Source organism: Piliocolobus tephrosceles, chromosome 15, assembly GCF_002776525.5.
Source record: "Piliocolobus tephrosceles isolate RC106 chromosome 15, ASM277652v3, whole genome shotgun sequence".
NCBI classification, from domain to species: domain Eukaryota; kingdom Metazoa; phylum Chordata; class Mammalia; order Primates; family Cercopithecidae; genus Piliocolobus; species Piliocolobus tephrosceles.
This window is the reverse complement of record NC_045448.1, coordinates 47,042,503-47,055,567: the sequence shown is the minus strand read 5'-3', so window position 1 is coordinate 47,055,567 and position 13,065 is coordinate 47,042,503. Positions and strand designations below refer to the sequence as shown.

General features: G+C 45.8%; 1 protein-coding gene across 1 annotated transcript in view; it reads right to left on the bottom strand.

Annotated features, from left to right (window-relative positions):
- Positions 1 to 9,345: 9,345 nt before the first annotated feature.
- Positions 9,346 to 13,065, bottom strand: part of SOCS5 (suppressor of cytokine signaling 5) — a 99,885-nt gene continuing 96,165 nt past the window's right edge. The window contains exon 2 of the transcript XR_002734029.1: positions 9,346 to 9,439. The gene's annotated coding sequence lies outside the window, so the exon portion shown is untranslated. The remainder of the gene's footprint in view (positions 9,440 to 13,065) is intronic.

Here is a 13,065-nt window from a genome sequence, read left to right as displayed (position 1 = left end):
GGCTTCCTGCCACCTCAGCCTCCCGAGTAGGTGCAGACCACCATGCCTGGCTAATTTTTGTATTTTTCATAGAGACAGGGTTTCACCATGTTGCCCAGGCTGATCTTGAACTTATGAGTTCAAGTGTTCTTCCCATCTCAGCCTCCCAAAGCGCTGGGATTATGGGCATGAACCACCTAGCTATATCCAGACTTTTGATAGTTGCATATCTCTAGCCTGAATGTAGAAGATCCTGGAGTCTGATCTCTTCTCCAACATTTCATATTGGTTGAGTAATTTCCTCTCAAAACCCCATTCCTCCTCGAACTCCCAAGCCATTTCTAGTTCATATTTTGAATCAAGACTAATCATCAAAAAAAAAAAAAAAAAAAAACCCAAAAAACAAAAAAAACTGTGATGGCTGAGACGTTGGCTGTGCCCGTATCCCTTTCTGAAGCTCTCTCTGCCCTCCTCCAGGGTGAGAGAGATGGACTGTGCCTTTGTTCCCACATCCTAGCACTGGCTGAAAGAAGTGATATGTGCTACGCTATGCTATTGTCTCTGGGGTGTCTAAGTTGCATCCAGATGTGAGAACACCAGATACAGCACAACTAGACTCACCAGGATCAGCCCCTTTCACCAGAGAAGTGCCTAATGTTCTGGTCTACTTATATTGAGGGTTGATAGAACAAACAGCTATTGGAAGAAGGTTTGCCAAATAAATACCGGAGATGGTGTTCATTATGTTGTTCGACGTTCCCTACATAAGGACGCATATATTATGCTTGGAATTAAGTGTCAGTATAGTTAGTCTCTCCTATTGAACTAACATGTGTCTGCAATGGGGTTAATACTTTCTGGAATTGTTTTTAGATACATTTTCATGTCCTGTAAACCGTGTTCTAGAATTTCTTGTACACTGGAGTAATGTCTGAGTCTCAGATAGAAAGCTAGATGTTGAGAGAGAAAAGGTTTACTACATTCTTTTGACCCTCATTTAGCACATCAAGAGGTAGGCCTGGCTGACTACATTTTAGAAGATAATGAAGGAAAGCTTATCCCTCTATCCTCATAGACTGTGGGAAGGGGGAGGGGGATAGAGAGGAAACAGGTAGATCAGGCACCAGAGCTCTTCTCTGCCACTACCATGATTACCTTCCCCACCTTTCCCACCAGTGTGTCAGGGCACAACCTAGAAAGTTGGGAGCTTTTAAAGACATGCACAGCGCCCCAGAAAGCAAGATGAGGCCATCCCATCACAGCGGTCATGGGCTCAGGAAGATCCAGGCAATACCATGGGAACCCAAGGGCCTCCCTCCTGGGCTATACAAGACTCTGGTCAGAATCATCTGCCACACGGGGATTCAGCAGCCAGAGACGGCAGTCTCCAAAAGGCTGAAATTTACCTGAGTTAGCCAAATTATCTATGAAAGACAATTTTGAATCAAGCTTGAAATTTACCAAATTGGATAAAAGTTAGGATTTTACCCTCCTGCTTCCCAGTGGAACTGATAAGAAGACATTCATTATAAAGAAAATTTTAGCCGGGTGTAGTGGCATGTGCTACTTGAGAATGTGAGCTACTTGGGAGGCAGAGGCAGGCAGATCACTTGAGCCCAGGAATTTTAGTCCAGCCTGGGCAACACATCGAGACCCCATCGCTTAAAAAAAAAAAAGAAAGAAAGAAAATTGTAAAAGTTACATTTTTTTCCCCAGAATTGCACTGTAGAGTGAGTAAATGTTTCCTCATTTCCCCACTACACGTCAGTACACATACTTTTTATGAAACTAAGAATTATTTGTCTCATTGTGGCCTCTTTTTAGCTGCAGAGCTGACTCGCGTGTTACATTCAGTGACAACAAATGTTCTTGCACAAGTGTGGAAGGGGCACGAGAGTTGGAGTTTGGCAGGCCTGGGTTTGTGGCCTGGGCCGGATTGTGACTTTTGTAGACTCCAGGCGCTTTTACAGTTGTGGACTCCTTCTTCCATTAAAAAAATTAAATCTATTTTACCATTGTGTTGGCATGAGACAAATCTATTAGTATCATATGTTAAAACATTTTTTTCAACCTGAATGTTCCTTTCTTTTCTTCTGATTTTAAAAGAAATTTTAAAACATTTAGTTTTAGCCCCTAAGAGTATCCTGGGCCCTGCGCCTATTGGAGAAGGGAGCCCTGCTTGCACCTTTGCCTGCCCTGGACATGCCTCTTTGCTTGTCTTCCTCATCTGTAAAATGGGGTTGTTGGACTAAATGATGGAGTGCATTCAAGGACAGGGCACCTGGGGTAAATAAATGTGGGTTTCCATTCTTCATCTCCATGGATTTGATTTTCTATTTCTATTTTCGTGATCTTGCTGCATATGTGGTTTTCATTGTGAGTCACCTTCAAAATTCTCTTTGGAAGTAGGTGGGGTATAAATTATAAATAAAAATTCCTTTTTACTTCCTCAGCACTTAGCACAATGCTGAGCTTTATATTCCCAATCCTTGTTTGTTGACGGTGCCGGTAAATGGCTCCCTCCCGGCCAACCTCCGCCCACCACCCTGTCCCACCCCAGCCTGACTGCTCTTAGAGGAGGCATCCTTTCTGTCTTTCTTTGGCCTCTTCTCTCTCCCTCAGAATTCTTCTTTCCTTAGTGGCTTGTGCTCAGCTGGCTGTCAGAGTGAGGAAGGTGCCCACTAAATGTCACACGGTGAGCTGGGTAATCTTCCCATAGCCCCACAAGGCACGGTGTGTGCCCTGCTCCACCCTGGAGGACACTGTGGCTCAGCGAGAAATTGGCTCCATATGTGGTGGGACTGGGATTTGAACCCAGGCCTGTCTGGCCAGGCGGTGGCATGGTGTGTTAAGCCTCCATGATTTGCAGTTTCCAGAGATCTGAGGGGGTTTGTCGGCACTGTTCAAATCAAGCACTAGGAAAACGTGGAGGTCCCTTGAGGTGTGTGCTCAGCTTTGTCACCATCCCTCAGGCCGCACCATTCACCCAGCTGGAAGTTTGTGCTGAAACTCTCTTCCTAAATGTTAGAGGGGAGCAGTGCCACAAGCAAGCGGGGAGGAAGTGGGAGCCACACAGCTCACGCTGGAGATTCAGTGGTGTGCCATCAAGAAGGTGGCCACCGAACACATTTCCTTTATTGGCCCGAATTTAGAGTGCTCATCTCCAGGGCTTTAAGACGGCACCAGAGTATTCAATGAGCTCGCATATGTGAGGCGCTTACAACAGCGCCTGGCATACCTGTTGGCTGGAGCCAAACGGAATGTACCGACTCATTCAGCGCACATTGAGCACCTACTGGGCTGCGTGCTGGGAAGATGCACATGAATAAAACATCTTCCCACTTATTCAAGAGAAGGCAAAATAAAAATTGCCCCGTGATGGGATAGAATCTGCAATTAAAAAGAAGAGCATGTGCAAGTTTATTTATGTCCTATTACACAAGCTCCTCCATTCTCCACCCCCACCTCCACCCTCTCAATCTGTCGCATTCAGGGATCTGGGGCTCTGAGCATTTGCTTGAATTAAACAGATTCAATGGCATGTCAGGGATGGGAGGAGAAATGAAGAAGGTGAAAGAATGAGATGGAGCAATAAGTTAAAAAGAGAGATGTTGGTAGTCAATGCACAGATGCCTCCTCCTGGAGAGGAGACGAGGTCAGACAGACAGACCTGGAAGGTTCCCGTGGGAATAATCATATTATTAATAACTGTGGCAACGATGCATGTTACTGAGTGCTTCCAGTGCCAGGCGCTGCTCCAAGCCCTCACACAGATGAGCGTATTTAATCCTCCCAATCCCCTAAGGAGGCAGCTTCTATCATAAACCCCATTTTAGAGCCCAGAGGCTCAGCAGGGAGCAGTGACTTGACCAAAGGTACCACCGCCAAGAGGCAGCCTCCTGCCTGGAGCCTGCACTTGTCCTGTGGCCTTCACATAGGTGCCTGTGACACTGTGGAACAGGTGAAGTCAGGGTGGGGTGTACAATACCACTGCAGCCTAGTTGGAGTTCAGAGCAGAAAGCATGAGGTCGGACTGGAGGAGTTTGAATCCTGGGCCCACCTCGACCAACTCTGTGACCTTGGCCAAGGTCTTTCTATGTCTCTGTTTTCTTATAAATGAAATGAAGATTGAGGATGGTGATGAGGACACCACTGCCTGGAGTGGTTATAAGGCTTTAACACCATTCTGCATACATAGGGTTTAGCAGGGCCTGCCCAGACGAGCGGGATACACGGCAGGCATCCCTGAGCTCATGATTTGTCCCTAGGAGAGCTCGCCCTGCCATCATCCGGGCAGATAAGCTCAGGCTTCCAGGCTTCTGCACTCACAGATGAGGGGGCCAGCTCAGGACAGGCAGTGGGAACCACAGAGGGAGAAATGCTAATGAGAAGTGACTCCACCCATGGAGCCTGTCCCCAAACTATTAGCATGTTGGGAAAAGTGCCCAAGTGTGGCAGGACCTGGCCTGTGGAAATGCCTTAGACAGACGCAGCTGATGACTGGCCATGGGGATGCTGAAGGACATCACCTGGCCTCTGCCTCCAAGCAGGGCACCGTCTGGCTGGGGACAGAAGACTCTTCACACGAACCAATGAGTGGCCCAGGTGGGGTCTTCCCAAGGGTCAACTGCAGCGTGTGGTTCTGGCCATCGGAAAGCAGAGTGACCAGTGAGCCATGGGCTGGGAGCAGGTATGGGCAGAAGGCCAAGGGGCTGTGGGAGGTGGCGTGTGTGTGGGATGCTGTGACTCAGCCACCCACCCCAAGGACTAGCTTCAGGTCTCCCTGCCCCACCTTCATCAGGTCTCTACACTTTTGACCAGGCATTTCTGATTTTCTCTCCTTTTCCTCTTTTTGATGAGGAGCAGCTCTGTTGTCATAAGTGAGGCACAGCCAAGGCCAAGGTCTTCCTTTCCAGAGCTGTTCTGGGCTGGGCCGACTCTGCTGTTTGAATGTACAGGGATCATTCTACAGTATGCCAATAAAAGTGCCCATGAAAAAGAAGACCTTTAGAGATGTGCTCATGCAGATGAGTCTGTCCCACCTGTCACAGAGGGAGGCACGGCAACCATCTGCTAGATTCTCTATTCCCACCCCACCCCTTACATTTTTAACCACAGATTTTCACAGTTTGCCTTACAAATTATTTAAATCTGTTATTTAGAAAGACACATGTATTGCTAAGTAAGGAAATGGCAGCTTTTGCCCATTGAAGCCTGTTCTTCCCATATTCTGTAGCTGGCTGGGGTCCGCTGAGAGACCCTTATATGTCCTAGCCTGGGTGTCCTTTAACCAGGCTGGATTTAGGACTGAGTCCACTCTGGATTATTGAGTGCTCTGTACTAGAGGGGGAGGAGAGCTGACACTTAATGTCTTATCTTGCAGAGTAACAGTGAGACCCCACTCTCTTGGTCTCTACTGAGGGGGATGCGGATCCCTCCTTTAACCCAGAGACAATACCGTGTGTCCAAATGCTATGCTCCTGAAGTCATGCTGCACAGCCAGACCACTGATTCAGTTATTCGGCACCTACTGTATGCCACACATCATGTGCCAGGCACTGGCAATGCCTCGGGACGAGATGAAGTCCCCACCCTCATGGAACTGACACTTTCGTGGGGAGAGAAGAGCTAGAAAGCCCAACACAGACAAATTGTGTTAAGTGCCCTGAAAGGAACAAACTGTGACAGAGAATGGAGAATAGCAAAGAGGACTGGGAGGAAGGAGGGCCTGCAGAAGAATGATGTGGAAGCTGGGCCCTGGCTAGGGAGAGGCAGGAAGAACTCAACACGTGCAGAGGGAAGGCAAGTGCAGTCCGGGAGGAGAGGGAGCTTTACATTATCTGGGAAGCAGGAGAAGAATCTGGCCCTGGGCCTCCTGCCTACCTCCTACCTGCAAGCCCCGGGGTCCTCCCTGGCCTTCTCTGTCTTTGCAGCTCCTTAGAGTGGGAAGGACCAGGCCCTGTGCTTCTGCCCATGGCCTACAGAGCTCCCTAGAGAGCCTGGGCTGCCCGCTCACCCAGTAGTTCCAGGCTATGCCAGAGCCTGCACCTGGCCAGAGTCCCAAGGAGTTCTAAAACCTCCCTCAGCCCACATGACACCCCGCCCCATCACACCCCGCTCGAGTAACAGAGCTTGCAGCCTCACAGCCACTGCTGCCATCTCTTTGGGTCTCTGGTCACCTCCACATAGCCTCATTACCCTGATCGTTTCTGCTGCAGCTACAAGGCACCACTCACTGCCCTGCCACGCCTTCAGCCTTCAGCACGCTCTCAGGAATATGCTACTGCCTATTCCCCTTCTTTCTGGTGACATCTGGTAACTTCTTTGAGATCTCTTCAAATGCTGCTCCCTTCTGCACCCCCTCTCCTACGCTTTCCTGCCTCCTTCCCCTCTGTTACTGGCACTTCACTATAAGGCTTACTTACCCTGTTGTTAGCTATTTGAGTCTCTCCCCGGCTTTCCAAGGGCAAGGTCTGAATCACTTTTATACTTGCAGTCCCAGGAGCTGATGCAGAGAGTAAATCATCAATACAGCTTTGTTGAACAAATTCTTCATGAGCCCCTTAGAATAATAATCTCTTTCATGTATTCAGCATTTAACAAGCTCATCCAAAACTTTGGGCCATTGTACACTTGCAACACCGTAAGAGTAGGTGCTGACCGGCTGCACAGGTAGGGAAATGTGGAGAAAGGTTACCTGATTCATGTTCGATCACACACAAATTGGTGGCAGGGTTGGGGCATGGTCCTAATATCCTCACTCTTACTTCACTGCTCTTCATTAACTTCAGAGCACTCAAGCCTGGAGTCAGAGAAAAAACACATTTCTCAGTAATACATCGTAAGATATAAGCTGAGTGCATACCTGTTTTAACACAACGTAAAAAAAAAAAAAAAAACTACACTATATCTGATCTTGGGCTTCCCAAGCCAAATAAATTAATTAATTAAAAGTGCACTATAAGATATGAGGTAAGTCTTTATTGAGCACCTATTATATACTGTTATATACGGAACTCAGTATTCTGGGAGACACAAAAGAATTTCAAGACTCTCCTCATAGTACTCACAATTATTCAGGGAAAATGAGCCAGGGACAAACACGGCAATTGGAGATAATGTATGGGTGGGTAAATGCAGACGCCCTTGGAGCAGAGTTGTTCCTGAAGTGCCCATGGAGAAGGCCCTGGGAAGTCGTTCCCATCCATGGGAGAAGAGGAGTGATAGCAGAGAGGAGACATGGGGATGAGGAGCAGGGGTGGGAAGGTGCACAGGACAAGGAGGCATCCCAGGGGCTGGCCGGAGGGAGGGGCTTTATAGGAACACTTGTGGGAGTGCTCCTCTGAGGACCAGAGAGGACCCAGACGTGGTCTTCGGGGATGTCTCATCAACAAGTAAAGCATGACTCTTTCTCAGTTGCCAGAAACAGTTTTGAGAATAACAATCTCTGGCATTGGAAAGGGTGCCTCATCCCCGGGGATTATAAGGGGGTAGGATTTGTCTTTCCAACTCAGCTCAGCTTAACTCAACTCAGTTCAGCTCAACTCAACTCAGCTCAATTTGGCTCAGCTCAGCTCAACTCAGCTTGGCTCAGCTCAGCTCAGCTCAACTCAGCTCAGTTCGGCTCAGCTCAGCTCAACTCAGCTCAATTCAGCTCAGCTCAGCTTATTTCAGCTTGGCTCAGCTCAACTCAGCTCAGTTCAGTTCAACTCAACTCATTTTCACTCAGCTTGGCTCAGGTCAGCTCAACTCAGCTCAGGTCAACTCAGGTCAACTCATCTCAGCTCAACTCAACTCAGCTTGGTTCAACTAAGCTCAACTCAACTCACTTTAGTTCAGTTCTGCTCAGTTTAACCCAACTCTTCATATTGCCTGTTAGTCATGGATCAGCACTTCCTATCCCCAACTGCCACAGACAAAGCTAGTGGAGTAAGACACACGAACAGAGGTTCCTACCTCCTCTCTGTCCAAACCGCAATCATGACATCCATTCCCTGTTACCTCCACCTACCCCCATTGCAGGTGCTCATAACAACGTCCAAGGACCCAGCTTTGTTACTGAATATGGAACTTGCGGGATGGTTGGCAAAGGCTCCAGCCCTGATGGAAAGCCCTGGAGGACACGCGGCTCAGCTGAGAGTGTGATGACTCTTCTCCCATTGCAAACTGAGACCATAGTGAAATGGACAGAAGGAGAGAAGGGGTTGTTGTAGAGCTGATGGCCCTGCCTGCCTGGCCCCAACTGACCTGGCCATTGAAGTTGTGCTGGAACCCAGGCAAGTGTCCAAGGTGTCCCTAGGTGAACTTCTAAGGTTGTAAGGAGGTTTCTGAAGGACACATCGGGGCCTCATGGAAAAGTAGGTTTGGTGAGGGCCTTTCTCTATTCTCTCTTTCAAAGCTGTGCATTGGGCTGGTTCAGGGCACCAGGCAGGGCTCTGCTTCTTTCACTCTGTCCTCAGGCAACAGTACTGCAGTTCAGCAGCTCTTTAACCTCAAAGACCTGTGAGTCAGTGTAGAGCACGTCACACACAGAGCATCTCTAGTTGAGCCCGCTGGCCTCATCACAATGCCTGTGAGCTGTTCACGGGCCTATAGAGTTCATGCCCCTCCCCATGTGTCAACACAGGAGCTAGTCCACGCTGAGGAAAACATTTATTGTATCTTTCCCCAGCAGAGTTTCTGTGGAGAGATTCTCCACCGATTTTCATAACTTCTCTCAAAGCTTGACAGCCTTTGTTCAGCTGTAACCTGGATCTAACCTCCTACTACAGCACAAGCCAGTTCTCTTTGGTCTGATCCTCAGAGACAGGCCCTTGAGTGAGAAACTCCAGGATGTACACCATCACATTGGGAGTGGGAAGGTGGAAGAGAGAAGAGACAAAAGAAAGGGGGAAATGCCTATAGCCTCTGCAAAACCAACAAGCAGAATGGTGATAGAGACTAGCCTGGCCAACATGGTGAAACCCCATCTCTACCAAAAATACAAAAATTAGCCAGGCGTGGTGGTGTGCACCTGTAATCTCAGCTACTCGGGAGGTTGAGGCAGGAGAATCACTTGAACCCTGGAGGCGGAGGCTGCAGTGAGCAGAGGTCATACTTGGGTGATAGAGCAAGACTCTGTCTCAAAAAAAAAAAAAAAAAAAAAAGAAAAAGAAAGAAAGAAAGAAAGAAAACCCAAAACCATTTGTGGAGTATGTATTACATGCCAAGCACTATTCTAGGCATCATGAACATACATGAATACAAACATGTGGACAAATATCTGTGCCTCACTCATTTCAGAGTTGTTCACAGAGTCACAGTTGCAGTGGAGAGAAGCAATTATGCACAGATGGGTAAGAGAGCCCAGGGATGCTGAATGACATACTTTTGGTCACGCAGGAAGTCGAAAGGCAGAACCAGGTGTCTCGACCCTTGACCTCTCCTTGTTATTCCTCTCATGGTTGGAAGTGAGCATTTCCTAGGAAGACAAAATAATCGTTTATTTTCTGGGTTCCTAGACAGGAAGTCCTGTTCACTGCTTTGGAGGGGTTTTCCTCGCCCAGGGAGACCCTGGCAGGTCAGCCCTTGTGTTCATGGTGCCTGCTGCTTGCAGAGAAAGTTATGTTCCTGGGCCTTCATCTTCTGGAAGTATGTAAATGCATGACATTGCTTTTTTTAAATGCTTGGTATTTATGAGGTCTTTTCCCCCTGAGGCTGCCCCATGTTCTGAAACATGAACATGGTAAGCAGGATGGATACAGTTTTGGAGCAGTAAGTACAACCAGATGTGTGGATGGGGCTGAAGAAACACCAAACTTTTGTGAGGGATGCAGAGCCCAGAGACCCAGCCTGTTTCTCTCCTCTCAGGGGAAATTAGTTTAAAACTGGCAAAAAAAAAAAAAAAAACCACAGGTCAAGGTGTTACCTGCCTACCAGTTTCACATACTCCCTGCCAGACTGCGAACCTGGTCTTGCTCCCATTCACCCAGCTCTCAGTGACAGCAGATGGCAGCCAGGTGCTGACACAATTCTGTCATTTCGCTCCAACAATACCACCCAATAAATGGATAAGCAAGCTGAGGATCAGTTTCGCTAGGTAACTTGGCCAGGGCCACACAGGTAGGCAGCAGGAAGGGCTGAGATGCAAACCAGGACAGCTAGGCTGCAAAGGCAACCACACTATCTTTGCAGATCAGCCTCTTTCCCCCAGGGACTCCCTGTCCAGTGGCAGGAGATCTGCAGGGTTCCAGCAAAGATGGGAGGCTCCATCCCAGGCAATGAGAAACACCTCCTGGCCGTATTGTAGCAGCCAGTGGTAAGGTTTCAGTGGAGAAAAAGTAGTACTCATCCTTGCAGAATTCAAAAGCAATGGTGAAGCAAGACGCAGCTGCATCAAACGAGTTGTGAATGACACATGTCACCACACAACCATGCTTAATTTTGGAGAAGCAAGTGGTGGATGCTTTAAGAGTTCTGCACTGTGACCTGGAGTAACCTGGAAAACATTCAGAATGGAAGGATTTAAGCTGCACATTGAAGGATGGGAGGAATTTGCAGAGGTAGAGAGATATGAGAAGCATATTAAGTTGAGAGTGTGTGAAAAGAGCAGGAACACAGAGAACATTAAAGAGGTGGTGCTGGTGAGACGAGAAATAACATTTACTAAGCACCTATTGTGTACCATGAATGGTGCTGGGGCTTGTGCATATTATCTCGCTTATTAAATCAACTATATTCAGTTTTAATTTACATATATAAGAAAATGCATACATTTGAAGTGCACAGTTCAATGAGTTTTGGTAAGTGTATATACCTGTGTAATCATCATTACAATCAACATACAAGACAACATTCTGTATCTGCAGCTCCCCTTGTATGAATTCAACCAACTGCAGATAGAAAATATTTGCAAAAAAACCACAATAAAAAATTAACACTACCACGCCTGTAATCCCAGCTACTTGGGAGGCTGAGGCAGGAGAATCACCTAAACCTGGGAGGTGGAGGTTGCAGTGAGCCAAGATTGTGCCATTGCACTCCAGCCTGGGCGACAGAGTAAGACTGTCTCAAAAAAAAAAAAAAAAAAAAAAAAAAAAATATATATATATATATATATATATACAGCAATGAATAACAATATAAATTTTAAGAACAATAGAGCATAACAACTATTTCCATAGCATTAACATTGTATTAGGTATTTTAAGTAATCTAGAGATGATTCAAGTATATAGAAGGATGTGGGTGGGTTATATGCAAATAGCACACAATTTTATATAAGGGACTTGAGGACCCGAAGTTTGGCATTGGCTGGGTTCCTAGAAACAACCTCTTTGCTGGATATGAAAAGACAACTGTATACATTTCCATCATTCTAATATTCCATCATTCTCATGTTTTTTTTGTGATCAGTCACCAGCTCCCTCCCTCCAGCCAATCACTGATCTACTTTCCATCACTGTAGATGAGGTTTGCTTTTTCTAGAATTCACATAAATAGAATCGTACAGCAAGTGGTCTTTCATGTTTGGCAACTTTGGCTCAGCATATTTCTGAAATTCATCCATGTCGTTGCATGTATTGGTAGATGTTCCTTTATAATACTGAATAGTATTCCATTGTAAGGCTATCCTCCCACCTATTTGTGAACATTTGAGTTGTTTCCAGTTTAGGGGTTTAATGAATAAAGTTTCTATGAACCTTTGTGTGCAAGCCTTTGTGTAGGCATGTTTTGATTTCTCCTGGATAAACATGAAGAGGTGGAATTGTTGAGTCATATGGTGAGTGAAAAATTTTATAACAAACTGATGAATTGTTTTCCAAAGTTGATTAATCATTTTATATTCCCAACAGCAATGTATGAGACTTCAAGTTGCCCCACCTACTTGTCAACACTTTGTATTGTCAGTCTTTTTAAATTTAGCAATTCCAATAAGTGTGTAGTCGTAGTTCGTTGTGGTTTTAATTTGCATTTCCCTCATGATTAATAATGTAGAGTATTTACTTGTGTTTATCGACATTTGTATATCTTCTATGAGTGTCTGGATTAAAATTAGTTTAAATAATTAGGCCACTTTAAAATTGGGTATTTGCTTTCCAATAATGGACTAGTAAGAGTTCTTTAGATGTTCTAGATAAAATTCCACTGTAAAATACATGTATTACCAATATTTTCTTCAAGTCTGTTGCTTTTTTATCTCCTTAAAGGGTAGTGTTAAAGAGTAGAAAATTTTAATTTTTATGAAATCAAATTTATCAATTTTCCTTTTGTAATTTGTGTTTTTTGTGTCCTATCTAAGAAATCTTTATCCATCCAGAGATGGCTGAAGTTTTCTCCTGTGTTTTCATCTTGCTGTTTTACAGTGTTAGCTTTTACATTTAGGTCTATAATCCATTTCAGGTTAACTTTTGTGTGGTGTGGGGTAAGGGTTAAAGTTTGTCTTCTTCTGTATGATATCTAATAGTTCCGGAACCACTTCTTGAAAAGAATATCCTTTCCTCATTAAATTGCCTTGGCAACTTTGTTGAAAATCAATTGACCAAATAAGCATGGGTCTATGTTTGGACTCTATTCTGTTCTATTGATCTATATTTCTGTACTTATACCAATACCAATAGTCGTGATTACTACTGTGAAACAAAAATGAAATCCAAACCTCCCTGACTGACTAAACAGACCCCTTTTGGCCAAAGAGAGCCCCAAGAACCTTAAAAACTAAGTGTTCTGACCAAGAGGAGATGGGAGGTTGGTCACGCCCCATTTACCCCCTCCCTTGCTAACCACCATTAGACTTTTTCCCTAAGAGTTAAACAGAAACCAGCCCTGGAACACAAAGAAGAGAAGATTCACTCAACAACCTGGTACCTTGGCCACACTTCCCTCCCCTTGCAGTTTCAACAGAACAATCAACCAGCATTCCTTCCTGATAAGAGACTGCTGACCACGGACTGGCTCTGGCGTGCCCATGGAGGCTGCACATGGAGCACCTGTGTGTCCTTTGTTTTAACTTTTGATGTGTACAGCCTAATTTTACTGCATTTTAATGTTAAGTCTCCACCCCAAAGTGAACACGGGACATACATAACACATGTTTGCTTACTATGC